Source organism: Triturus cristatus, chromosome 2_2 (assembly GCF_964204655.1).
Source record: "Triturus cristatus chromosome 2_2, aTriCri1.1, whole genome shotgun sequence".
Taxonomy (NCBI): domain Eukaryota; kingdom Metazoa; phylum Chordata; class Amphibia; order Caudata; family Salamandridae; genus Triturus; species Triturus cristatus.
Genome location: NC_140582.1, coordinates 602761337 through 602788219, shown reverse-complemented (window position 1 = coordinate 602788219; position 26883 = coordinate 602761337). Strand labels below are relative to the sequence as shown.

The 26883-nt window shown below is 46.9% G+C and overlaps 1 protein-coding gene across 1 annotated transcript in view; it reads right to left on the bottom strand.

Moving 5' to 3' along the window:
• The window catches only part of TMA16 (translation machinery associated 16 homolog), a 248383-nt gene that overhangs the window by 152494 nt on the left and 69006 nt on the right, over positions 1-26883 (bottom strand). The window lies entirely within an intron of this gene.

Sequence of the window (26883 nt, the reverse complement as noted above, 5' to 3'; positions counted from 1 at the left end):
ATCTGAAGACGTGTGACAACCAATCCCATAAGGTACTGAACCAGGAACTCTCCCCTCCACCCAGAAACCAACCCCGAAGTGCAGCCTCCCCAGTCCGGTGAGCAGAGCCTGAATCCTGGGGGAAGCAGCCTGCCCAGCGCACATATTACGCAGCCCTGCACCATGTAAGGTCAATACGCCACCACCCCTACAGCCATACGCCCCTCTGTCGCGGCCGGCAGAATCGGCCATAGTAACTTGGGACTTTGCATCTAACCTCGGGGTAGCACTGCGATCCCCCCCTCGAAGGGCAATGAAGCTCAATAAGACTGTCCCATCCTGCACAGTGCCCAGGGGCCTAGCAGCAAGCCAAACGGACTCCCAACATATTCGACGCAGTCCAGCCATAAGTGTACACATCATAGTCCCCAGGGAGATCGCCGCACTCCGTGTGAGCACCAACATATCAGCTCTTGGGTAGGGTAATGAAGATACAAGCAAGGACCCGCAACCCTCTACCCCACCCCCCACCCACTGAAGCAGCCCCAACTTGCCAGAAAAAATTACCCACCCCCCACCCGTCATTGCCCCCAAATAGCTCAATAGGAGCAACATAGTCAGTTTAGTCAATGAGGTACACCCTACGGGGGTCATCCAGGGGGCACACATATCTACGGCCCGCTCCCCATCACAGACACAGGAAGAGGGGGAAGGGTGGTGCCTGGAATACATTACCAACCACCGACCAGCACACGACCAGGGCAGTCTTGATCAGTCTTGGCGCCGCCCTTCCAATGGGCTCGCGTGGCAGGTCACCAGGAAAAGGCAGTGGAGCCGCACACTATTTCAGAGGAAAGGCCCCAGTGACCCGCAGGCTAGCAATTATTGTTCATTCCCCTGAGCAGCATCTTCCTCTTCCAGCCGCGCATCCTTCACCCTCCGCAGGGACTTCAGGAAGTCATCCACTTGTTGCGGATTCGTAAAGAAATGTTGCTTCGCTTGATGGGTGACTCGCAGCTTCGCCGGATAAAGCAACGCATAATCAATTTGGAGGGCACGGAGCTTTTTCTTGACATCAACGAATTTGCGCCGCTGTTCCTGAACGACAGGCGTGAAATCTGGGTAAACGGTGAAGCTGACACCATCGTATGAAAGGTTTTGGTTCATACGCGCGGCCCGCAGCGCAGCATCACGATCTCGATAGTTCAAGATCCGCGCGATGATGGGCCTAGGTGGAGCACCAGGTCGAGGTCGTGGCCCAAGTGAGCGGTGTGCTCTCTCCACAATGAACTGTTTAGAGAAAGTCTCCGAGCCGATGGAGGCCAGGAGTATCTTCTCCACGTATTCTTCCATGCGGCCAGTGTTGGTGGACTCTGGCACACCAACACGCGAATGTTATTACGCCGGCTGCGGGCCTCCAACTCCTCATTCCAGCACCCCAAACGGCATGATCTGTCCAAGGGGGGGGGGGGGGGGCGGGCGTCTCACCCCTCGTTCAACTCCGAGAACCCCCTCCGGCCGCCAGCACAACCCGGCAAGGTATCGCCGATCCCCAGGCTCCGGGCCGCCTCGCTCCACAATCTGTCCCAGTTCGTATGCCCAACGGGGGGGGGGGGGGGGGGGGGATCGGGTCAACCCAGGCATAGGCCGTGTCTCGCGCCCCTTCGTTACCTTCCGCCTCCCGCCGGCGAGCAGACACCGCGATCTGCGCTCTCAAGGGCTCCGCTGCAGCAATGGTCACTCCGGGGCCCACCTGCCTCGTGGTACGCACCGGGGTCGCGTAGCTCCAAAGCCCGGCCGCTCACTCCACCATGCAGCAGCCCAGGGCTCGGTTCGACTTGCGGCACCTCTTACTCTGTCCCCGGTGATCGCACAGCTCCCAAACTTCAGGCGGAGCCGCAGGGGGAGAACAGCTACATCTGCACCCGTTCTTGGTCCGGAAGGCAGTCCGATAGATAGGATAAATGCAGGATTACGTGTCCAGGCTGCAGGAGCCTCACATGAGTGCGGCCATACTGCTTGAGCGCCCTCTAGCGCCCCTATATTCACCAAGCTCTTACCATGACTGGCAATTCAGTCCCTGATTGTATAATCATCAGGCTCAGTCCGAGTGGCTCATTTTCTGATTGTACAAATCACCAGGCTCATACCATGACTGGTGAGTCACTTTCTGATTGTATAATCATCAGGCCCAGACCAGAACATAATTATTTCAATACAAGAACTAAACACAGACTATATGAGGTGACAGCACACACACAATTAGATGCACACGTGGAATACACACAGATGCGAGGAATATCACAAGTTGTTTGAATCATGCACTCAGTTGTATTCAAATTACTCCAGTATTTTGTTTGATTTTTATTACATTTGTGGGCATGCGCAGAGGTATCGTCCACTAAACCCGGACGTATTGAAATGATTGCAGGTAGCACTTTCCCACTGGGAATTGTCCCTCAATGCGCACTGTCAGACGTCCAAAGGTAACAACTTTACTCGAATAATTCAAAGTAGTCCAAAGATGCAATCAAAACTTCCTTTTAATGTATTGTGCAATGATCGATACTCGTTGTTTTCATGAGGTTTTTACATAATGTTCTTTAATCCATTGTTGGTTATCCATAATGTTTTAAGCACATTAGTATTAGCCCCAATACTTTTCGGGCAGTGGTACCTCCTTTAGAGGTGTAAATTCCTAGAGAGATAGGAAAGACGAAAATGAGGCGACAACATTCCTGCAGGTAGTTGATGTAAGCAGCAGAGAGCAATCGAAGGCCGGGTGCCGAATTAGAATAGAGAGAGAGGTACGGTGTCGTGTAGATCAGGAGGTAAAAGGATGACTAAAACAAACAAACGAGGTGCAGCCAGGTCGAGCGTTTTTAAAAACGAGTGCCCAAGTGAAATGTGTTGAATAGAAACAAAGCACATCATGAAGGTGATACCTGAATCAAAACGAGTGTACGCCACACAGATGCATATGGGTTATAAATGTGGGTTTATGCAGAGTGCATAGTGCATTCTCCAAGATCGCACAGTGCCTTTCCATGGATGCAGAGGACAACAAGCATCATATATGGAGGTGTAGGTCCAAATGACATATAGTGACTCACTACTGGTAATGCATATGCCCATTGTAAGACCTGGCACCATTGGCGTAGGTCTTCCTTCTATTTTTTGTCATTTTTTGTCTCCTTCGTGGTTGCTGGTGTTAGACGCTCTGGGTACTGTGCCACTGCCATTCAGTGTCACAGCACGAATGCTCCTTATTATAAATTAACTGTATGAACTGGTATAGTCTTAATAGTGCCAAGCAACATGTTAGGCAAGTCAAATTTGGTATGCTCGAGCTTCAGCTTCAAATATTACCGTGCATCTAGTAGTGGTGATTGTCTTTCTATTCTGAGTGTGCAACTACCGCTTTTGGAAAGCAGGTATCTTTTTGTCTAAACCTTCCTGTGTGTTTTCTTGGTATGTGTATTGGCCGTCTGGTTTAGAGGGCCAGGGCAGGCTGAGGCCGACCTGGGTCGAATGGAGGAATCTGCCATTGAAGTATGGGGAGGGGTAACCCCGATATGAGCAGGGCTGTGCCTGGCAAGGTGAATGATGGCTCCACCTCCCACTGGGCGTCTGATGGTGGGCCCCTCTTCCTGAAAGGGATGATGCCGCCTCATAAATAAAGTGACCCAAGTCGACACCAAACTGGTTCTGGCCGGGTCGAGTGATTTGTGACTTTCTCAAGCACAAAGACTTTTGGGGTATAAAGATCTGAGCTGAAACCCCTCCGAGGTGTGTAACTTCGGGATGCGAAGACAAACCTCTGACCGCATAACTAGAGGGAAAGGACTTTAAAACTTTCATCCATCTACTGAAGCAACTACCCAAGGGCCTGATTAGAGCTTGCCTGCTGCCGAAGTTTCAGGGACATTAGACTTCATTCGTCAGCAGCCCAGATTACTCTTGAAGGGAATCCTACTTGCAGGTGAGGCCTCTGTCCAGAAATCCAGGGTCTCTAGTTCAACTGTGGGGAACGCCGCATTTGACTTGCTACGTAAACTATTGCAATCGCCATTGTGGGCCGCTGTAGCTTAGGAACTGTGCTGCTGGGCGCCCGCATCTGCCTTGCTACAAAAACCATTGCTATCGCCATTGTGGGCCGCTGCAGCTGAGGAACTGTGCCGCTGAGTGCCCACCATTCCGTCCTAGGATTAGCATGAGTGCACGCCACGGACTGCTGCAGCCGAGGAGCTGTGGCCGCTGAGAGTCCGCCTGTCATCCCACAACTTCTATGAGAAGCTGTGCCTCCCCTTTATATCCCATGTACATTGTGCATAACCGGGCCGCCTAGGCCCCGATCTCAAACTAAGCCCGTTCCACCCGCATGCACAAGTGCTTCCATCGCCCTGAATGAATCTGTAATTATGTGCATTGTAGTTCTTTGAGCATTTCTCAGTTTCGTGCTTAACCTATATAAAGATAACTATTTTTTTATACTTGCTTGTGGTTTCCACTTTGTAGCGTCTTTCCAGCGTTATTGTGTATGGTCATGAATGCTTCACACACTGCCTCTGAGATAGGCCTGTCTGCTCGTGCAACGTTACCACAGGGTTGAGCAGGGGTTATCAAAGGGTGTAGCCCCCTTACTCTGACTTAGGAAGAAGGGTCACTATTTGACACTGGCGCCAGCCGCTGCCAACTGGAGGCCCCCATTTCTAACACCCATTGTTAGATTGTTGTTCCTGGACGGCGGGTGAGGATGAAATGAAGCAAAAACAGAACAGAAAAAGATGTACATGCACAATAAGGCAGTAACGACACCACAAAAGGACACAACTCAAGTAGGTATAGAAAAATAATATCTTTATCCAAGGTTTAACACAAGCATTTTAACAAGCTACAATGCACGTAAACCAGTAGGGACATTCACCAGACGGGACACTGCGGGAGTTCAAGGCAGGGGCCTACGCGACCCGTTGCGCACCAGATACCTGCCGTTGAAAGGGGACACAGCACGCAGCTTCTCGAAGAAGCGCAGACGGTGACAGGAGGACTCCCAGCGACCACAAGTCTTGGCTGCAGGGGCCCGCAGCATGCACCCACAATGATGCGGGCCCTCGGGGACAGGCGGGCTCTCAGCAGCAGCACACGGCTGCAGTGGCCCAGGCTGGTGGTGGCGATGATTCTCGTCTTGAAGCTCCGTGGTGGGCTCACAGCAGCAGCAGCTCCCTCTTAGCTGCGGCAGCCCACGAGACGATAGCGACAATCCTTGACAATGGTGAACAAGATGCGGGCACACAGCGGCGGCAGCTCTTCCTTAGCTGCGACGGCCCACAGGACATCACGATTAGGCAACGTTGGCAAAGGTGCGGGCACTCAGCGGCAGCAGCTCTCTTAGCTGCGGCGGCCCACAGGACAGATCACAATGATGCAAAGTCGGCAAAGGTGCAGGCACTCAGCGGCAGCAGCTCTCTCTTAGCTGCGGCGGCCCACAGGACGAATGACGATGATGCAAAGTCGGCAACGGTGCGGGCACTCAGCGGCAGCAGCTCTCTTAGCTGCGGCGGCCCACAGGACGAATCACGATGATGCAAAGTTGGCAAAGGTGCAGGCACTCAGCGGCAGCAGCTCTCTCTTAGCTGCGGCGGCCCACAGGACGAAGGATGGTCTCGACCAGGCTGGCACAACGGTGGGCACTCAGCGGCTACCGCTCTCTCTAAGCTGCAGCACCCAAACCGATTCAGCGAAGGTTCCGAAGGCTCAAATTCAGGGGGGCTCTCAGCGGCGGCAGCTCTCTTAGCTGCGGCGGCCCACACGGATTCAGCGAAGGTTCAAATTCAGGCTGGCTTTCAGCGGCGGCAGCTCTCTCTTAGCTGCAGCGGCCCACACAGATTCAGCAAAGGTTTCCAGTCCGCGTTCCTCACAGTAGAACTAGAGGCTCCGGATTGCTCGACGGAGTTCTCACCTGCAAGCAGAATTCCTCGCACAGGAATTCCGACGGCTGACGGGGTGAGGTCTAATGTTCCTGAGACTTCGGCAGGAGGTGCTCTCGATTCAGCCCCTCGGGTAGTTTCTTCAGCAAGCTTGGTGAAAGTTTCAAAAGTCCTTTCCTCTGTTGACTCGGACAGAGTTTCGTCTTGATATCCAGAAGGAACACACTTGGACAAGGTTTCAGCGCAGCCTTTTATACCTAAAAAGTCTTTGTTCTCTAAAGCCACAAATCACTAAATCCAGTCAGAACCAGTTCAGTGGGGTCGGGGAGCACATGGTTTACGAGGCGACATCCTGCCCTTTCAGAATGCGGGGGTCTGCTATCAGACGCCCAGTGAAGGGGTGGAGCCATCATTCACCTTGCCAGGCACGGCCTTGCTCAGATCAAAGAGTCACCCCTTCCAATGCTCTGAATACTGATCTCTCTCTCCAGCCAGGTCTGAAACAGCTGGCCCTGCTGCTCCAAAACCAGACGGCCAATACACATACTAGCAAAGCCTACAGGAAAGCTCAGGCAAGAAAATACTGCGTTTCCAGAAGAGCCATTCTCGAACATGGGATATATAAATGGTTCTTACTAAAAAGGTGTATCTCAATGTCCTGAGCATAAACATATCAAACTCGAAGTTCCTATCAGGTTCTGGGGGGTCAGATTGGATTATAGAAGGTAATCGTCAACCTGCCCATTCTGACCTATGAGAACGGATAGCTTCATGATAGTAACAGTGAAATGGAGGGTAACTCACTATTAGAACATGCTACACAGACCTAGGCATTATGGTTATCCTAATTCATACAGTCATCTTTACACGGGGAGCATTCGCGCTGTGGCACTGATTAGCAGTGGCACGGCGACCCAGAGCATCTAAATCCAGCCAACATAAAAGATAGGAAGCAAAAAGAGGATGGGAGACCCACGCCAATGATGCCAGGTCTAACAATCTACAACAACCTGAGGCTTCTGGGGAGGAAGGGCAGGTGCATGTGAATCTACAGTACTAAATGCCACAAACCGATGCCAACAAGGTAAGCAACATTTTCTGTTTGTGGCATGTGTAGCTATAGATGCACATGCTCTGCAAAGACTGTAAAGCAGTTCTCCCCTGAGTGGTGGCTAGCAGGAGGATGTTGCAGAGGCCTGGAAAAGTGTACACAGGACTGCCTGGCCAGCGTTAGCTTGTTGGTGAGCTAACATGGCCACACAGTAATGTTTAGTGAAGGTATGCGGGATGGACCAGGAAGCTGCTTTACATATGTCAGCTACAGGGATGTTACCTAATAAAGTCATGGATGCCCCCTTTTAGCGGGTGGAGTGGGGTCTAGCTGGGGCAGGCAACTACTTAAGCGTAACCGGTTTGAATGCATTTGACCAACCACCAGGCTATGTCAGCTTTGGAAAACACATGCTTTTGCATGTTTTTGTGCATGAGACAAACAGCTGCTGAGTTTTGTGAAAGAGCTTTGTTCTATCAACGTAATACAGGAGGGCTCTCACGACGTTTAGTACGTGAGGGTCGTTTCTTCCACAGAGTCAGGAGAGAAGAACACCTGTAGTTCAATGGTTTGTTTCAGGTGGAAAGAAGCAGATATTTTGAATTTGTCCTAAGATCTTAAGAGCTTAAAGCCAACTTACACGCCTGAGTGAGGTTATGGCCACTAGGAAAACCACCTTCCAGGAGAGAAACTGTAGAGGGCATTTGAGAGGTTCAAAGGAAGGGCCCATGAACCGTGTGAGAACAATATTGAGGTTCCAGACAGGGGCCGTGGGTACTTAGGTGGGATGACCATTTAAGTCCTTCCATGAAGGCCTTAATGACAGGGACCCTAAATAGTGAAGTGTGTTCCCTATTCTGAAGATAGGCAACAAATGCAGTCAGACGGACATGTAGGCAAGACCAGACATCTGTAAGTGAAGCAGGTAGAAGAATAGGACGTGGACTGTCGGCTTGAGAGGGTTGTTCTGTTTGGGGTGACGGTAATGGGTAAATCTTTTCCATCTGGCTGCAAAGCAGGCCCGCGCGGTACGAGACTTTGAGGATGGTCATACACTCATGAGGAAGAATGAGGTAGCCAAGTTCTAAGAGACCAGGAGCCGAATCACGAGCTTTAGCCGTCTGTGGTTCGGATGCCTGAATGTGCCCTGGTTCTGGGTAAGAAAGTCTAGTAAGTTGGCCAGCTTAAATGGGACACTAAGAATAGGTGCACCAGGGTTGTACAGACCACATGGAAGTCACCAGGATGAGAGCGAGGGATGTTTGCCAAAGCCTCTGAATCAGGAATGAAGGAGTGGGAGAAATGGAAAAGCATAGGCAAATATCCCTGACCAGTTCATCCATAGGTCATTGTCCATGGGCTGTGTGTGGGGGAACTTGGACGCGAAGCTTGGGGATTTAGATTTGTTACAGTGACGAAGAGGTCTACACCAAGAAACCTCCAAATACTGAAGAACCACTACCGGCAAGTCCTCCTCCAGCAGATGGACTTTGTGGTGAAGTGCCAGCTGCCAAATGTCCTGACAAACACTGAAATGTGGTGAGCGTGTCCTGCCTGTTTTTGAAGATAATACTTGGTGGTTGTGTTGTATGCGGGGATGAGGACTACTTTGTGTTGAACATGGCTGCTAACTGGACGACCAGTGGCTTGAGATAGCTGATGTGGAAAACGAGTTGGTGGGGTTTCCACATGCCCAAACAGTTATTTCCTGTAAAGGAGCCCCCCACCCAACCAGATGAAGAAAGCATCTTTGTGATGGTCACTTGTGATATTAGGTTGAGAAAGGGGCCAGCATTGTAGCAGAATGTAGCTGATCCCCCACTAAACAGAGTGATGGCAACTCACTTACAGGCCGCATCTATCTTCCTGCTCTCCTTGTCGGGGGGAGCGAGGGGGGTTACAGTATACTTACGGGATGTGTCAACCAGGAGAGAGTCAGAAAGTAGTTGTCCCTTGATGAATGCGAGGGACAAGGTTTACGCTTCTCTACTGTAGGGGTGACCACCCTGGCTTTAACCGGCTCCTTGAATAAGTCGGACGCGGTCTTATGCATTTCATTTATGATAGAGGGGGATTGTAATGAGTAATAGGTAGACGATAAAGTCTTCACAAGAAAGTCCTCATCCTTCTGGACCTTATGCATCTCCACCTTGTGGAAGGCGGATGCCCAATGCAGAACCTCACTATGAGGAAGTGTCACCTGGAGAGGGGTGGGGGGGGGGGGGGGGGGGGGTCAGTATACCTGGGTGGTCAAGATCATAGTCGTTCCACGGGCCATCATGTGGCTGCAGGTCAAATGGGGCGTCATAGGCATCCAGCGGGTAGAGTGGACTATCCCCCTAGTGAAAGAGTGTGGGGAACCCTCTGGTGAATCAGGCAGAGGGTCTCCTTGAGGTTGAAGTGATGATGGGAGAGGGGAACAGGAGAGAAGAGGAGGAGAGGGTCTAGGAAGTAGAGGACTTGAGTCTGGTCCTGGTGCCACTTGGCTTTAGCCTGTAGGTCAGGCTCCTCTTAAGATGAAAAAGGAATTGAGCCTTTGGGTTTGGGTGAGGATCCTTCCAGTTTGTGGGTGGATAAGGATTAATTTTTGTCAGGCATCCAGCTGGTCTTGAAGGCACTGGAAAATGGGCTGGTCCTTGGATGCAGTGAAGGATGGAGCTTCCGGCACTGGGAGCTTGAGTGTCAAAGGTGGTTTCTGAATCACAGGAGCCAAGGAAGGTTTGGGCACTGAGGTAGTCTTCAGATCCGAAGATGTCCATGGGTAGTATTCAAGGCCAGCGCCAGGAGCCTGGTCTTTGTAGTCGGTGCCAGAGGCTGGCTCAGCTTCAGATCTGAGACATGTTTTCGATGCCGACCATGGCCCTCGGGCAGAGGCAGACAGGAAGCCTGACACTGGGCTTCACAGCTCGACACTGACCAGCTTGAGGGTGGTGCTCTATCTTCAGCACGGAGGCAGGCAGGTCGAGAAAGGAAGGGATGGTTTACTTACAGTCTGTGTCTTCAACTGGACCTTGGGGGCCTAGGGTTCCTCAGTCTTGGACGAGTGGGAGCAGGGCTCGAGGCAGCAAAGCAAAGGCTGCTCGGCCAAGGTCCCCTGCTGCGGTTCCTCCTCGGCGTCTTGATCCCTGAAGAAATCAGGGGAGTCACCTCCCTGTAACTATGCCACGAGTCATCGATTGCCACAATAGTGTAAAAATGTAGTGTCTGTTTCGAGCGGAAGGTGAGGCAGGAGGCCTTGTCTTGCTTTGGGCACAGACAGAGGTTGCAAATCTGGTTGAGGTCTGGCTAGGGTCATTTCGCTTGATAATGTGGGCAGTTCTGGAATGGAGTCCTTTCCATCACAGATTGAACCTTCTTGGAAATGAAGAGGAAGGAGTAGGTCCAGAAAGGTGCGGGCCCCAGGCAGGGCGTTGAGTAGATCCTAGTGGCCAGACCTGATGTGGATCGCAACAACATTAAACAGGAGTTGGAGCATGGATTGTTTAACCAAGGGGTCTGGAGAATCCGAACAGGCTTAAGACTATCACTGCAAGTTGTCGACCTGGAGCTCGGTGAAGGCACGTCTGAACCTGACGCCAGAAAAAAAACAATCTAACAATGGAGCCGATGCCTATGCGCCTATTAGTAATAGGAGGAATCATTATACCTCATGACACGAAAGACTTCTTCGAAGAACAACAAGTTGGACAAGTCTGAGCCTGACACTATATGGCAGGAGTATGCAGAGCATGTGTATCTACAGCTATGCATGCCACAAACAAAAGAGCTAACATTCTACGCTATGACTTATTTATGCACCAGTTGGGTTGCTCTTAGGCTAGTGCTCTGTGCCAATTTTGTGAAGATGATTGCTCGGCAGAGGTGTAAAATGGCTTTGTTAGAGACAAACTAAGTGTTGTGCGCCCTCACCAACCAGTAAACAACTGAGTGGCAGTGGAAGGCCCACACATGAAGCATAACATGAAAAGAGAACACTGAAAGGGTTATTCTTTAGCTTGGAAGATGCATCCAAGCTTTAAACGTATAACAGTGCACTGTTGATGTTTGCACTACTGGCATCCTTCAAACAGATGCACTGTAGTGCAACCAGGGACAGTGTCCCATTACTGAAAATGTGCTGTCCCTATGGCAGTCATCAACTTGGGGTTGCCCTGGGGGTCTAGGAAAGTGCCCCTTTTCGTCATGGTGGCCCCTATTTTTCGTCACCGGTACTGATGTTTTTCGACTGATGAGCATTGGGTCCCTGCTAAACAGGTCCTAGTGCCAGTGCTCATTCCCTAAAACAAGGTAATATTTTCTAATTGGCACACACTTTGGCACCCCCTGTAAGCCTTAGTAAGTGATACCCCTGGCACCTATGGCATTGGCACCAAAGAGGGTCCCTAAGGGCTGCAGCATGTACTATGCCACCCAAAGGGACCCCCCCTCATACAAACTGCATGCAGCCTGCCATTGCACACTGCATGTCATGGTGCAAACCATGAGTGAAAACACAACATGGCACACTTACTGTTTGCCATGCCAAAGTCACTGCATGGAATATATGTAAGTCACTCCTACAGCAGGCCTTGTAGCACTAAGGCAGGGTGCATTATATTACACGTGAGGGCATATCCGCATGAGCAGATTTGCCCCTGTGCTGTCTAGTTTAATTACTAGATGGCACAAGTGAACAGAGAAGCCATCTGAAGTACATGTACTGGGCATTGGTCATTACGAATTCCCCAGCTACATGATGGCTTTACTAAAACCTATGGTGTTTGGTATCAGACAGCTTATCTTAATAAACCTGTACTGATACCAGTACAAGATTTATTACGATATGCACTCAAAGGGCACCTTACAGGTGCCCCCTGAAAAACGTACCACTATCTAGGGTGCTGGCTGACTGGTCTCGTATAGCCTGCCAGCACAGACATGTTCTGATCCCCTGCAGGTGACAGACAACATTCTGAAGCCAGAACCTGCTATGGAGGAAGGTGTTCATACCTCCTACAGCAGGATGGCTAGTGATTTAGCATATCAAGGCCAGGAGCATCAAAGCCCTCACCCCTTGGATATGCGACCTTGACTTCCCCCAGACTTGGGAGATGCCACACCCAGAGGCCCATCTGGCAACAGGACAAACAGGAAATTAGCTATGCAGTAGGCGTGTTGCACCACCAGGCTAGTCAATCCCCTAAGGTGGGCTGCCGGAGGTGCTACACGAAAAAAGTATCTCACCATCTTGTTTTCGGTGGAATTAGGAATTCTGGGACAGGATTATGCCCACTCCCTATGGAAAGTGGTCATACATAGTGTGTAGTGACCCCAGGGGTTAAGTACCCATTGGATACTACCCCTTCACTCCCCTAAGCGCCCCTGATTTCAGTATTTAGGAGCACCCCCTGATACCAGGAACTCGTATTCACCTGACCCAAGAAGAAGAAGGACAAAGAAGAGCTGAAGAACACAAGAACTGAAGACTAGCTGTGGACTGGGCGCCAAACCCTGCCGGCCTGCTCCTGTTTTGACAATTGCATAGACCCGACTTGTCCTGTAGTTGTGCATTATTCAAAAGCCTTGGAGGGCAGCCAGCACTTTGCTAACCAATCAGCATCTTGCTTGAAGTGGAGGAGCCACTTCCCCCACAGCATGCAGGCGCCAACCGCTACACCCGGTTCACCTTTCTGCTGACCACCGGCTCCACCAATGCAGCAGCCACCCCAAAGGAGGTCACTGCGCTTTCTGAGGTTAGATCCGTCTCCCCTCTAAGTCTGGAGACACCAGGACCCCAAGAGCTGCCCTGCACCAATACCCGTGGTAGCGGAACCCTTGTTTATTGTCGAGCCCAGACATCAGTTTCAGTTTCACTACTGAAACAGACATCAACATCATAAAACATTGACATTGACCTACCGACCAGGGACAACAGAGGCCAAAACAGAGATTAGACCTGCTGTCCAGTTTTGTCCTCATCTCCAGGTCGACCCCAAAAGTGAGAGCCTCCAACGCAATTAACTGCCGGACAATGCACCTCTGCACCTAAGCCCCACAGCCGGAGTTCAAGCCTACCGACAGTGCACCCTTGCCCGCAAGAACTGAGCCCCCCTCCTCCTTCCTATGGGTTCCGACATACTTGTACCCCAAGTCCCCACTTGCATCATTTTTATGCTTACAGGTTTCTCCATACACTTCAGTGGTAGCGTTCAAGTCTACCCTTGTGACCAGCACCTCTGCACCCGAACGCATCAGGGCCGGTAACACAAATCCGCTGGTGGTTCTAAAGACCTTGTTCCCTACTTACCGCAAGTCCAGAAGAACTACCTAGTAAGTCATTTGCAAATGACCTTATGCAGTGTATGATTCTCCCATAGGATAAATAACATTACTGCATTCAAGGATCATGCCTCAAATCTGACAGCAGCATTGTCTAAGTGTTTTGAAAATCGCGAACTCGAAAATTACTTAACTAATCTTGCAGATCTTGGCGTCAAAATGAATATATAAAGATAAATTGCTTACCTGTAATCCTAGTTCTCTTTCAAGGGGAATACTTATCAAAGGGGGGAGGGGAAGGAGGTGGTGGTAGCGGTGTGTGTGTGTGTAGGGTAAAAAAATGGCCAGAATACATTTACTTTTTCTTTTAAAAACATAGCATAAATACCTTGAGAATCCCAGAGGGATCCGTCATAGCACCCAAGGAGAGCTGAAGAACTTGCTACCTTCATGAAGGATGCAGATGTGGTGCACATTTTCTTTCCCAGTGCATCTATCTGTTTACTTTCCTTATGTGGAGGAGTTAAGGATAATGAGGATGCAACAGCAGTGTGTGATTTATGTGCCACTGACACTATGAAAGAGTTTGGAGGGGGATCAGCCAAGAGGAATAATGGGTCCTGTTCCAGAGCCTTATTCTTTTCAAGTATTCAAGATGGTGTGGATCTTAAGGCTACTGGTGTGAGGAACACTGCATTTTGGGCTGTAGCAATCCCGGCACAAGAGGCAGGAGTGATTGTGATGCCGCCCTGTGATGTAGAGTTCGAAAATCACAGAGGAGGTGGTGGTGGCCGTTGGAATATTATTATTCAATTTCATTGCTCCCCTGATTAAGACCTCATTAAAAGTTAGAAGGTCATCCCTTGCTGACACTCACGAGACCTGTCCTCCTGGAACTTGTCCTATATCTTAATCTAGTGTGGCACCGCCAGGGACTTCTGGATCTTGTCCTAGGCCTTGATCTACTCTGGCGACGCCAGTGACTCCTGTTTTGGAGTCAGAGGAATTGAGGGGGTTACTCTGGGAGAACGGAGAAGATGTTTTCTTCGGAGAAGGTGCACGAGGCCTGGAAGGTGAATATGCCAGCTTATACTCAGTCTGATGTTGCTAGAATTGGCCTCTTGCTCAAGTTGTCTCTGCACTATGGAGGGAGGGGAACAGGCGACAGATATGGACCTTATAAGTGTTCGAGGTTGTGCTGTCACCACCGAAAACATGTAGACATCAGGAGATGTTCCCACTACATTTCTCCACGACGGCATAGACTTGGGCTTCAATGTCGTATATTACTTTGCTCTTGACGTCGATGCAGACTGCTTCTTCAGCATTGATGAATGTTACCACGGCTATGTAGCTTTCAATGCCGTGGGCTTAGCTGGATGATGTTGAGCAGTTCACGGTGAGCTTGAAAGGGGCCTTTACGCCGCTGAGTGTCTTGCCGTTGACAGATAGTGCCTCGCCGGCGATGCAGCCTTCGATGTCGAGTGTGCTCCAACAGCAAGAGATGCATTTTCTGCGGCATCTTCCACAGGGAGCAACCCAGCATTATTTTCAACTTCCTACCTCTCAACGTCTACCAGCACCTTGATCCAATGATTTCTCTCTGAATCTGCCCCTCTGGTGCTCCTGAGGGTAAGAGGAGGCCACTTTGGAGGAAACAGAATGCGCCCCCAAGGCCTCTTGAAGATGATCCTCTCTGCTGTAGCCCATGAAGTCTGACCTTTTCTCTGTCCCTTAGACTGCGTCTTGATAGCTTTCGGTCATAACAAGGGTTGTCAGCACAACAAGTACTGGCAACTTCCAAAAGAAAAGCTTTTTATCAAAATCTGATGAGAAGTTTCTATCTTTTTAGTGAGAAAAAAAAAAGAACTCGGTGCTTCAGAATCCTAAAAGGAGGAGCTGGAAAAATTAACTGACCTAACTGTCACCTGTGAGGCATGATGGGATATAGGTGGGTACTGTGAGGTTCTTAAAGGCACTGTGCCACTTTTATACGCTTAATCTTTTAATGCAGCCTTTTGTTTAACAATACCTCATATTCGCTTTCCATTTTACTTTTAAATAAAGATTTTGGAGAAGACTTCCTATACTCAGCTGTGTTTCTTATTGCATGAATGGTATTCATGCTATGTTTTTAACCCCTACGCCGCGGGGGTAATTCCCCCACGGCGTGGGTGGGTGGGCGGCGGGGGGGGGGGAGCGGGGGTAAGCGGAGCTCGTCATGACCCCGTCCACTGATTGATTCTCCCGCACAGGCGGGAAATCAATCGCACGTGGGCGGGCCGCGGCCGTTATGACGAGCCCAGCTCGTCATGAGCACAGCTCCCCTGTGCCTTATGACGAGCTGGGCTCGTCATGAGCACGCAAGCGGTTAAAAGAATATATGTTTACTACATACATAATATATATATATACATATATATATGCCAAACAAAGTCTCCAATCCCAAGGAGCCCCCGACCCTTCAGGGTGGCCTCACGGAACAGTGAGCATGGAGCAGCTCACCAACACACGCCGTGACCAAACAAAGATGCGAGGCCCATCTCGGAGATAAAAGCATTTATTTCGAAGACAGCAGCACTAATCTTCTATCACCTTACGCGTTTCGGCTGTCGTCTTGCTCACAGGTAAGAAGTTAACAATTGCAAAGTGCGTTGTGCTTGCTTTTTTAAACATAATGTCACATGACCATTCTTTCGAAATACTGGCCCCATAATGCATTGTACTGTTCGTAAGTTCATTACACATGGAATCGTAATTGATCCTCAATCAGCATATTATTTCAGCATTTTTGTCTTTGGTACCTGCATCATTTTAGTGGAAATAAAGTCTCGCAGCCATGTGTTCTTTTCTCAATTTTATGCAAGTGCTCACATTCAGCATAGGTCTCCGAATCTGCACGTCTCTCCGAGCGGTCAGAACACGGGATGTTCTCCCATCCGACTCCCATGTCATGAGTGATGTAATATGTGACGTCATCAGCAGTGCATTGCGGGCGCGCGAGTTATAGTTAGCTGAACTAACTATAACGGGGGAATTTCAATGGTTTTGTACGAGTGAAAAGTCCAGCTAACTATAACGCCCCTGAAACCTATGTTTTTTCAGTGAATTTCTAAGGTTGTTTAAATGCTAATTCCTAACTATAACGTGCCTGAAACCTATGGTTTTTTCAGTGAATTTCAAAGGTTTTTTAAATGCAAATTTCAAACTATGCCTACAGAGATAGGACATGTGAAGAAAGAAGAAAAAACGCACAGAAAGAAAAAAAAGAAATGCAGAAAGAAGCAACTGAAGTCCTCGAAGACGAAGAAAAGTGCAATTAGAAGGATAACGTGCAGAAAGAACAAACAGAAGAGCAGAAAGAAGCCTTGTTGCAAAATCATCCTGTACCCTAAACTTTTTCAGACGGATACTGGTGGTAACGGAGTCTGACTAACCAGTCCTAGAGCCAGTGCTGTTTAAAAGGCAATCAGACTGAAGTGAAAACACCTACATACACTAGGGAACACTATGCGCTGGGGTCCCCCTGTGATTAGCATGACCTCCTTTGTAAGCCCCTAGAATATAATAGGGCAGGGGATTAAAACTACCTCTTAAAACGCACCACAGGGCATGTTTGCACATGTCACCTCAGGCCCCGTCTCCTTCCTTTCCCACTGTGTAAACACGCCCTGTGGACGTTTTAAGTTGGGAGATTAAGTCCCCTTGAATCTTGAGGGTCCCTAGGGTCCAACTAGACCACTAGGTACCTCCAGTAAGCACCACAGAGCTGTGTTGCAGAGAGATGTAAAAAAGGGGCACGGCCTAGACCACCTCTCTGCAACGCAGCGGCGCTTACTGGAAGCACCTGGTGGGCTAGTTGGCCCCCAGGGTCTCTCAGGATTGAAGGGGAATTATTTCCCCAACTTAAAACGTGCCACAGGGCGTTTGCACACGTTAACTCAGGCCCAGTCTCCTTCCTTCACCACTGTGTAAACACGCCCTGTGGCTGTTTTTAGTTGGGAGAATAAGTTCATTTGAATCCTGAGGGTCCCTAGGGTCCAACTAGCCCACTAGGTACCTCCAGTAAGCACCACAGAGCTGCTTTGCAGAGAGCGGTAAAAAGTGGCACGGCCTGCACCACCTCTCTGCAACGCAGCTCAGTGGCGCTTACTGGAAGCACCTGGTGGGCTAGTTGGCCCCCAGGGTCCCTCAGGATTGAAAGGGAAATATTTACCCAACTTAAAACGCGCCACAAGGCATGTTTGCACACGTCACCTCATGCCCCGTCCCCTCCCTTCACCACTGTGTAAACGCACACTGTGGCCGTTCTAAGTGGAGAGATTAAGTCCCTAAGGGTCCCTAGGGTCAACCTAGCCCACTAGGTACCTCCAGTAAGCGCCACAGAGCTGTGTTGCATAAAGGTGTAAAAAGGGGCGTGGCCTCAGAACACCTGTCTGCAACGCAGCTCCCTGGCCCATACTGGAGATACCTGTTGGGCTAGTTGGCCCTCAGGGACCCTCAGTATTGAAGGGGAATTAATTCCCCAACTTACAACTGTAATACCTAGAGCATTTCCTTTAGAAATTACATATATGGGAGGGTCTTATTTGCATCAAAATTATGGTTAGTGCTCTAAAAAACACTAAAATGAGGACATATTTTCTGAGTTTTCAAATAGCGACAAAGAACTTTTAAATTATTTGTAATCTTTGTTTTTTTATCCCGTTGACCACTTGATTAAATGTTGCACTTAGGGGAGAGGATGTGGCGTTACTTCCAGAGCTGCAGACTTTGCAACGGGGGAACCAGGTTGGAGTTTCTCCTTCAGCTCAACATTCTGTGATTCTGGTCAAATCACTTAATCTCCCCATGTCTACAACCAAAATGAATTTGATCTTGTGTGATGTAACCAATGCTCATGTAAAGCACTCCAATACCTGACAAGTCTGCACTATATAAAACTGCAAATACACAAAAAATAAGTGTTTTGCACACTTCTGTCATTGGGCTACATGTGGGCTACATCTGGGTGATATTTGTGCTGCATTTGGGCTCTTTTGTCTCTGGTGGCCATCTTGGGAGATTTATTATGAAGTTTCCTAATTTCCTCATTTACTGCAGTCTCCTCAGTAGGAAATGCTTTCAGTTTTTTACTTTGATTCCATCAAGAAGGTATTCTAGATGTGTCACACATTTGCCATAAATTCGGAATGTTAGCACTCTAGTTGCTCATTAGATCACTGTAGTAATGCTACTGCTCACCAGGGAAGTCTGCTGCTGGTATTCAAAGTGCATGTTTCAGTCTGCATGTCAGAATTTTTTGATGAAATAGAAGAGGATTTGAGAAGCCAAAATGTGCCCTAATTTTTCTTTCTGCAGCACTAATCATAATTTGTATGGCAAAATGAACCCCCTCATGTTGTTCCTTTGTAAATTAAATGTTTTAAGCGTTACCACTTTATTCCAATCAAGATGGCTTCAGGTGTGCCATACTTTTGTCATAAGTAAGACTGTTAGTGCTCGAGTTGTTCGTTAGAACACTCTGGGACATTCTGTCATTGGGCTATATTTGGGCTACATCTGGGTGATATTTGTGCTATATTTGGGCTCTGTTGTCTCTGGTGGCCATTTTGGGAGACTTATTTGTTATGAAGTTTCCTAATTTCCTCATTAACTGCAGGCTCCTCAGTAGGAAATACTTTCATTTTTTTACTTTGCGTCCATCAAGAAGGCATTCAGATGTGTCACATATTTGCCATAAATTCAGAATGTTAGCACTCTAGTTGCTCATTAGATCACTGTAGTAAAGCTACTGCTCACCAGGGAAGTCTGCTGCTGGTATTGAAAGTGCATGTTTCAGTCTGCATGTCAGAATTTTTTAATGAAATAGAAGAGGTTTTGAGAAGTCACTCAAAATGTGCCCTAATTTTTCTTTCTGCAGCACTAATCATACTTTCTATGGCAAAATGAACGCCTTCATTTTGTTCCTTTTCAAATGAAATGTTTTAAGAGTTACCACTTTATTCCAATCAAGATGGCTTCAGGTGTGCCATACTTTTGTCATAAGTAAGACTGTTAGCGCTCTAGTTGTTCGTTAGAACACTCTGGGACATTCTGTCATTGGGCTATACTTGGGCTACATCTGAGTGATATTTGGGCTACATTTGGGCTCTTTTGTCTCTGGTGGCCATCTTGGGAGATTTATTTGTTATGAAGTTTCCTAATTTCCTCATTTACTGCAGTCTCCTCAGTGGGAATACTTTCAGTTTTTTATTTTGGTTCAATCAAGAAGGCATTCAGATGTGTCACACATTTGCCATAAATTCTGAATGTTAGCACTCTAGTTGCTCATTAGATCACTGTAGTAAAACTACTGCTCACCAGGGAAGTCTGCTGCTGGTATTCAAAGTGCATGTTTCAGTCTGCATGTCAGAATTTTATTATGAAATAGAAGAGGATTTGAGAAGTCAAAATGTGCCCTAATTTTTCTTTCTGCAGCACTAATCAATTCAAATTCAATTCAAATAGACTTTATTCGGATTTCAAAACCATCCATAAAAGCACAAAACCTGAATTAAAATACACAGTTTAACACTACAGTTTTAGGCCGCAAATTAATAATAAATAACATATTAAATATAACTTACAAGAGCAACAATTAAAATACAATTATACCGTCTTACTAGACTATACAATAGGCCATCATACGTGCAATATATAAAAATATACAGAAATGTAACTACTAACATTATAGAGACAAAGCAGATACAGTGCATTAGATTTGTGCAAATAAAGCTTTAAAGTGCGTAGTACGTATATACACAGAATTACTCAATTTTCAAAGACCTGCGTGAGCGTACGATTGCATTAAGAAAACCACTGACTCTGAAAATTAATTCGTCCGATCCAAGCGTTAAAAGTGTCTAAAAGCATGATTATGGTCAGTCAAATCATATTTCCTGCAATAAGGGATTAGGTAATACTTTGTATATTTCCTATAAAAACCACAGCCAAAAGTAAAATGGAGCATACTCTGGGTTCCACCAAGATCACAAGGGCAATGTAATTTTTCCAGATTTTTAGTGTAGCCCAATGGAAAGCAGATCAGGTTTACAATGCTCCTGTCCCTAAATCTAAATAATAAGCCCCTATTCCACCTGCCCAAATTTTTACGTAGATAGGGCTCAGGTAACGTCGGAGATTCAGTATATAACTCCCGGATCATTAGGTAGTTTGTTGTAGATAATTTCAGTGAGTCCACTCTTTCCCTCTCATTATAAAAGTATTGATAGAGTGCCCTTCTCACCAGGTTTTTATGGGAGCGGTCAATCTGGTTGGGATCAGTAAAGAGGTGACCATAATTGACACTCACGAGGCTCCTTTCCACCGCGTTTATCCAGGGGATTAAGCTTGAGTTCTCACATTTCAAACAATCCATAATGATCTCACGGGAAAGGGAAGCTGCTGGGTTTTGCCAAATCCTTAACCAAAATAATGCAGGTCTAGCTCTTATGAAATCCTCAATATAGTGTAATTTTAGTTCTTTGTGGCATACGAGGGTCGGTGCACTAATAACCCCCCCCAGGATCTTCCGACAGAATCTATTCTCTTCTCTTTGTAATTCAGAACAGTTCGAGAACCCCCAGACTTCTGCTCCATATGTTCCAGTTGGGAGACATTGAGTCCTATAAATTTGTAATAAACTGGAAACCACATCAGCCCGACGGGGTTGACGAAGAGAGGTGACAGAATTAATGGATTTAGAGAGTTTGTTCCTCCCCATTGCAACATGGGGTTGCCATGAACCGCTATTAGAGAATAGTAGACCCAGATAAGGGAAAGTGCATGTGCTTTTTAAAATATGTTGGCCTATCACAATCTTTGGGATTTTATAATTTTTAGGGCCGCAGGTCATTATAAAAGATTTGCTAAAATTAGTGCACAAACCAAGATCAGACATATAATTAACAAATCCCGAGATTAAAATGCGCAGAGCATTCGGGGTGCGGCCCATAAGGACCGCATCATCTGCGTAAAGTAACGCCGGGATAGGTCTCTGATTAATGATAGGGACATCCTTTGTCAGATTACATAGGGAGTTAGTTAGTTCATTAATGTATAATATAAAAAGCAAGGGGGCCAGGACGCAGCCTTGTCTCACCCCCTTGCCAATTAAAATATCATTTGAAACCTCACCTTCGTTATTTATTCGTACTCGGGCTTTCAAATTGCAATGGAGGTTGGCCAAAAAGTGGACTAAAGATTCATCTAAACCATAATTTAAAAGAATGGACCATAAACGGGAACGGTTTACAAAATCAAATGCTGAACTTAAATCCATAAAACCAAAATATATGGGGGATTGTTTGGCTCTTGTATATTTGGCCATTAGGAGATTAAGATTCAAGCATTGTTCCACCGTGCCAAGTTTACTCCTAAAGCCCAACTGGCAACGGTGGATAATAGAGTTCTCATCTGCCCAGGTGCTAATTTTGTTAAATAGAACCCTTCCAAGGACCTTCAGGGTGTTATCGATCAAGGATATTGGTCGATAACACCCCGGGTCCATCCTATCTCCTTTTTTAAAGATGGGTACAATGGTACTGTTGGACCATGTCGAGGGGGTGGATTTCTTACTCAAGTTATTAAAAAGGTTACAGAGTAAGGGGGCCCAGATACAGGTGTTAGATTTTATCTGGTCAATGGACAGGCCATCTGGGCCAGGAGCCTTATTGCCAGCACTATTGGCAATGGCATCCTCCACCTCCTCTAATGTTATAACTATGGTACTGTCGGGGAAAATATCCTCGGTTAGGTCTCCAACCGCAGCATAGAGCTTAGAAAAATGATTGACCCATGAATCACCTGTGATATTGCAGTTTATCGGGGTAATGTTACTGCCCAGGGCTCTCAAGTTCTTTACTTCTCTCCAAAACCCTGTTGAGTCTTTTAGGGCAACAGTTTTAGTGAGATTGTCCCAGTGGCTTATTAACAGCTCCTCAGATCTAACTTTTAATATATGTTTATATTTAAGGCGTAATGATCTGACAAGGGACACATCTCGGGGTTTAGCTTCCAAGGCCTTTCTGAGCTCTCTATTAGCCCTCGAACAATCAGTATCAAACCATCTGTGGTTGTTTATGTTATTCTTTTTTAGGGGTTTGGAGATTGCCCTTTTTATAGCTGCACATAGATCACAGAAGGACTTGATTATGTCAGGGCCGCCGAATGTTAAGCAGTTAGAGATCAATAGAGGGTGATTCTTAATCACATTAACTAGAATCTCTTGGTTATCAATCCCTCTCCATACAATCCTAAGCCTATCTGTAGATACAGTAATCTTAGAGGCCCCAACCTCATGTGGGCCTATAGGTTTTTTAATGGATTTAAGGTGAATTACTATTGGCAAGTGATCGCTGTATGAGCTACTGACAACCTCAGATTTAAGTAACACCACTAAGGAGGGAGGAGGTAAACATATAGTCAATAGTTGTTGAACTACCGCGGCCAATATAGGTGGGGGCCGGTGCCTTTTCCTCAGCAATTCCACTGTAACCCATTACATCGTCCAAATCCCTGCTATATAATAAGTCCAATAGTTCAGATCCTCGTCTACAAGGTGGGGATATAGAATGAATGTGAGCATTGAAATCTCCGCCTACACAAATACCATCAAATTGGCCATACTTTTCTCCATTTGCAATTTCATCAATAAAATTGAACAATTCTAAAAAAGTGGGATTAGGATGGTTAACAAAATCATTGTTATAAAAGTTTATAAAACAAATCTTTAACCTTGCAACATATTTCACAGCTATCAAGTGTTTGCTGACCACATGTAGTGGTTCAATTTTCACGTCCTTAGAGATTTTTGCCCAGATAGATAGACCACCACTAGGTCGCGCCATAGCAGGAGATGGTGCAATAAGATTATGACAGAAAAAGCCCTCCAGTAATTGAACACGTGTGCACCATGTTTCTTGCAACATTACCACATCAAAGTTACTTATCCAAGTAACCCATTCTTTAATTTTCATCTTTCCTAAGAGCCCAGCTATGTTCCAACTAATGATACTCAAGGTATCAATCGGTAAGATAATGGGGGAAAGAGGGAGGGCAATGGGAAGATCGGGGCATACTACATGTGGAGGTACTAATCTACCTGGGCATGGCTTGTGAATACATGTGAAATTTGCCTTTACCAAAGGAACAATACTTGTGACCTCATCAGTTATGTTAGGAGATGTTAGTGGTGGTCAATCTAGACTTCCTAAATCAGATAAGGCGGAAAATCTATTAGATAGGGGAAAAGTGGTAGGGGCCGTTTGAAATAATCTATGAGGGGGCCTATAGAAATAACCTAGTGGAAGGAGGGTTATTGCGGTAGACAGACTGGCGTGGGTTTTATAGTTATCCATAAAGAATCTAACTGAATTTGGGTGTCTAAAATTGATCACTATACAGTCCCCACTTATGTTTTTGTGTTGTGGACCCACCTAACTCACCCGACGAGCTGATATAATCTCATTTGAGATGTCCCATCTTGCCCCTTTATGTTTGGTCAGCCAATCGATACATTTGTTGTGTAGTTGTACCCATGACTCACCTTGACCTTCTTTAAGGGCAGGGACGCCTGCTAAGACTAAAACACATGGGCAGGCTTCTGGGGGTAAGTGGAGTGACGGCCCTTGATTGTTAGTGGGTCTATTTCTTACAGGTACACCTCCACTATTGCTTACGCCATCAAGGATGACGCCTGTCCTAGCTAGTGAAGTAGCTAATGGGGTAGCAATAGCCTTGGCATTTGAACTTACAATGTTGGCCGTTGCTATTCCTACTACTTCAGAGGGGTCATAAGTTGAACCAATGTTTTGTACGGGTGGGGTATTGGCTGGACTGCTATTAGAGGATACAATTTTAGAAATAGTTGGGCCTTTGATGTTACTCGACCCAGGGTCAGCAGTAATAGCCAGACCCCCCTCCCTCAGGACTTTACGTAGTGGTTCTAGCTCCTTCATAAATTTCTCGCCCCGGAGGGCATCTAAACAAATAATGCCTTTTCTTTTAGTTTCCTCTTTTTTTTACAAGGTTTTCGATTTTATCTAGTCTCTTAAAAATAGTATTAAATTGTTTAGCTATTTGAACTTCAACTTGTTTAAAAATGGTGTCTACAATAGTTTCAATCAAGTTGCCGTTGTATTTAGGTTGGATATTTCGATCGAAGAAGTCAGTCTGTGTACAGACAGAGTTATCAATTCCCTCAAGGGGCAACATTAAATCCCCACAGGTGCCTTTGTCCATAGCTAAAAGCTGTAGTCTACTGTCAAAAGCAGGGAGGCTCTCAGTGCCTTTGTCCAATAGTGATAGTGAAGGCAATAGGTCCTCGGTGACATTTGGTGTTACTATTTCACAGTCTTTATCTTTATTCCACATGCTCTGTGGGGTAGGTTGATTTTTACAGCGACTTGGTTGTTTCCTTTTGTTTACAGTACTTTTAGCAGGGCCTCTCTTGCTTTTTCCCCCTGCTGTTTTATTAGTGGATGGCGTTATATCTCTTTCAGGTTCCACTAAAGAGTCAGTGACAGGGACAGTCGCCAAACTGGTGGTTCCAATAATAGGGGGTGATGTATCAACTTGGACAGTTGGTTTAATGGCAATTACTGTAGGGGAAAGTGGGAGGTCGAGATTGGAAGTAGCCTTTGGAGATTGAGGGCATAGAGGAGTAATAGTAGGTAGTCCAATGGACATCCTTCTTTCAGTGTCTGCTATCTCATTGGTGACCATGGTAAGGGCATTGGCCAATAATTTATCAAACGATGTGGGCAACTCAACAGGGTCTACAGGTGCAGTCGTGTTAGTACGTTTCCCCATGGTATGTTCAAGTACCTTCGCAGCCTGATGTGAACAGAGGGGTGGCCCGCCCGACCACTGGTGACCACAGAGAGCCCGCCCTTTGCCCGGGCTTAGCCCGGCGCTACCCGCGGCGCGGGGGGCAGGGTCCGTTATGTAGCGCCTCCGGGCGCGCTGTCAGCGTTTCCCGTTCCGGTCCCAGGGGAACCTGGGAAATGTAGTTTCAGCGGGCGCTCCCCCCTCACAGCGGTCGCGGCGGCAGCGACAGCGGGAGGGAGACGCTGCGGGTTCCAGGGAACTGAGGCACACTCAGGTAGGTAGCAGTACGTTGTGGTGAATTGACCAGGTTTCTGACTCTGTCTCTGACTTCAGGTGTGCCATACGTTTGTCATAAGTAAGACTGTTAGCGCTCTAGTTGTTCTTTAGAACACTCTGGGAAGCTGCAGTAGAACACAGAGGAATCAACTGACAGTCTCTGCCCTTGTTGGATGTACATGTTTTACTGAGAATGTCAGACTTCATTCTCACATGACTGAGAAAGATAATGTGAATTTACAGAAAATATGCTCTCAGTTTAGCTTATAGATCACCTTCCAAACCTCTGTGGGAAAAGCATGAGAAAATTGTTTTCTCTCAAACATGATTCATGATATCACAGCAGAAGGCTTTTTCACATGGTAAAATCACCTTAGAACACACCACAATTCCTAAAATGACGATGGTACCAATCAACAAATGATTTATAAATGTAACTAAAGTCTTAAAACCTTCTATTAACTGCAATGCTTTTTAATGAGGTGCTATCATTTATATTGGTCCCAAGATGGCTGCCAACACTTCTTGGATAAAGTACTGACAGCCAATCAGATCTCACGATGAGATGTGTGGTTAGGCTCCGCCCAGATATATCTATCTTTTTAACTAATTTTCTCAGGAACTACTGAACGGATTTACACCATTTAAGCAAAAGGCACGAGTCTGAACAGAGGACTACCTCTTAGCCAAATTTGGTGTAATTCCGTTCAGCAGTTCAGGCTGTAGCTGCGCCAACAGGTCCTATGGGAAAATGCATGGGGAAAACGCGTTTTGGGACCCCCTTTTTTCTCGGCCGCCGCTTTACGAATCACCGTGAAATTTTCAGGATAGGAGCAGACCGGAGCTGGCCAAAAGTTTGGAAAATTTCACGAAGATTCGTCAATCGGCGCCAACGTTATTCCAAATAGAATGTTGCGGATTTCCTATGGAAAATAGGTCCTAACTATAACTACCTACTGGCGACTGCCAGTAGGTAAGATATATATATATATATATACACATACATACATACATGTACACACATATACATATATATATACACAGACACACACACATATATATATATATTTTTTTTCACCAGCAGCAGATTCTCTGCCAGGTACGCACTCCTCCAGAAATGATTAAATACACTTGAAATGTGGCTCCAGAGTGATTTATTCGTAACCAGCCAACCCAACGCGTTTCGGCATCTCCACGTCTATGGGTCTTAATGGATGGTCCAAGAGAATCAAACTCTTCTCATCCAGGCAGGACAGGCTAGAGGAAACCAATCTGTCAAGGTCCTAGGTTGTTGGTCTCTCTCAGACCTACCCATTTCATCGTCATTTAAGGAGTGCTGTGGAGACTAAGTGCATGTAGTCACCATTCCTAGTAGCTTAAGGTTTCTCTTGGGCTGAAAGGGCAAGATGGAGATAATTATAGTACCTTTGCCTTCAGATCCCAACAACGAGAATGGTCAAATCTAAATGGCATTTTAGTCTGCAACATAGTCACTTGTATAAGTGACAAGATTCTAAA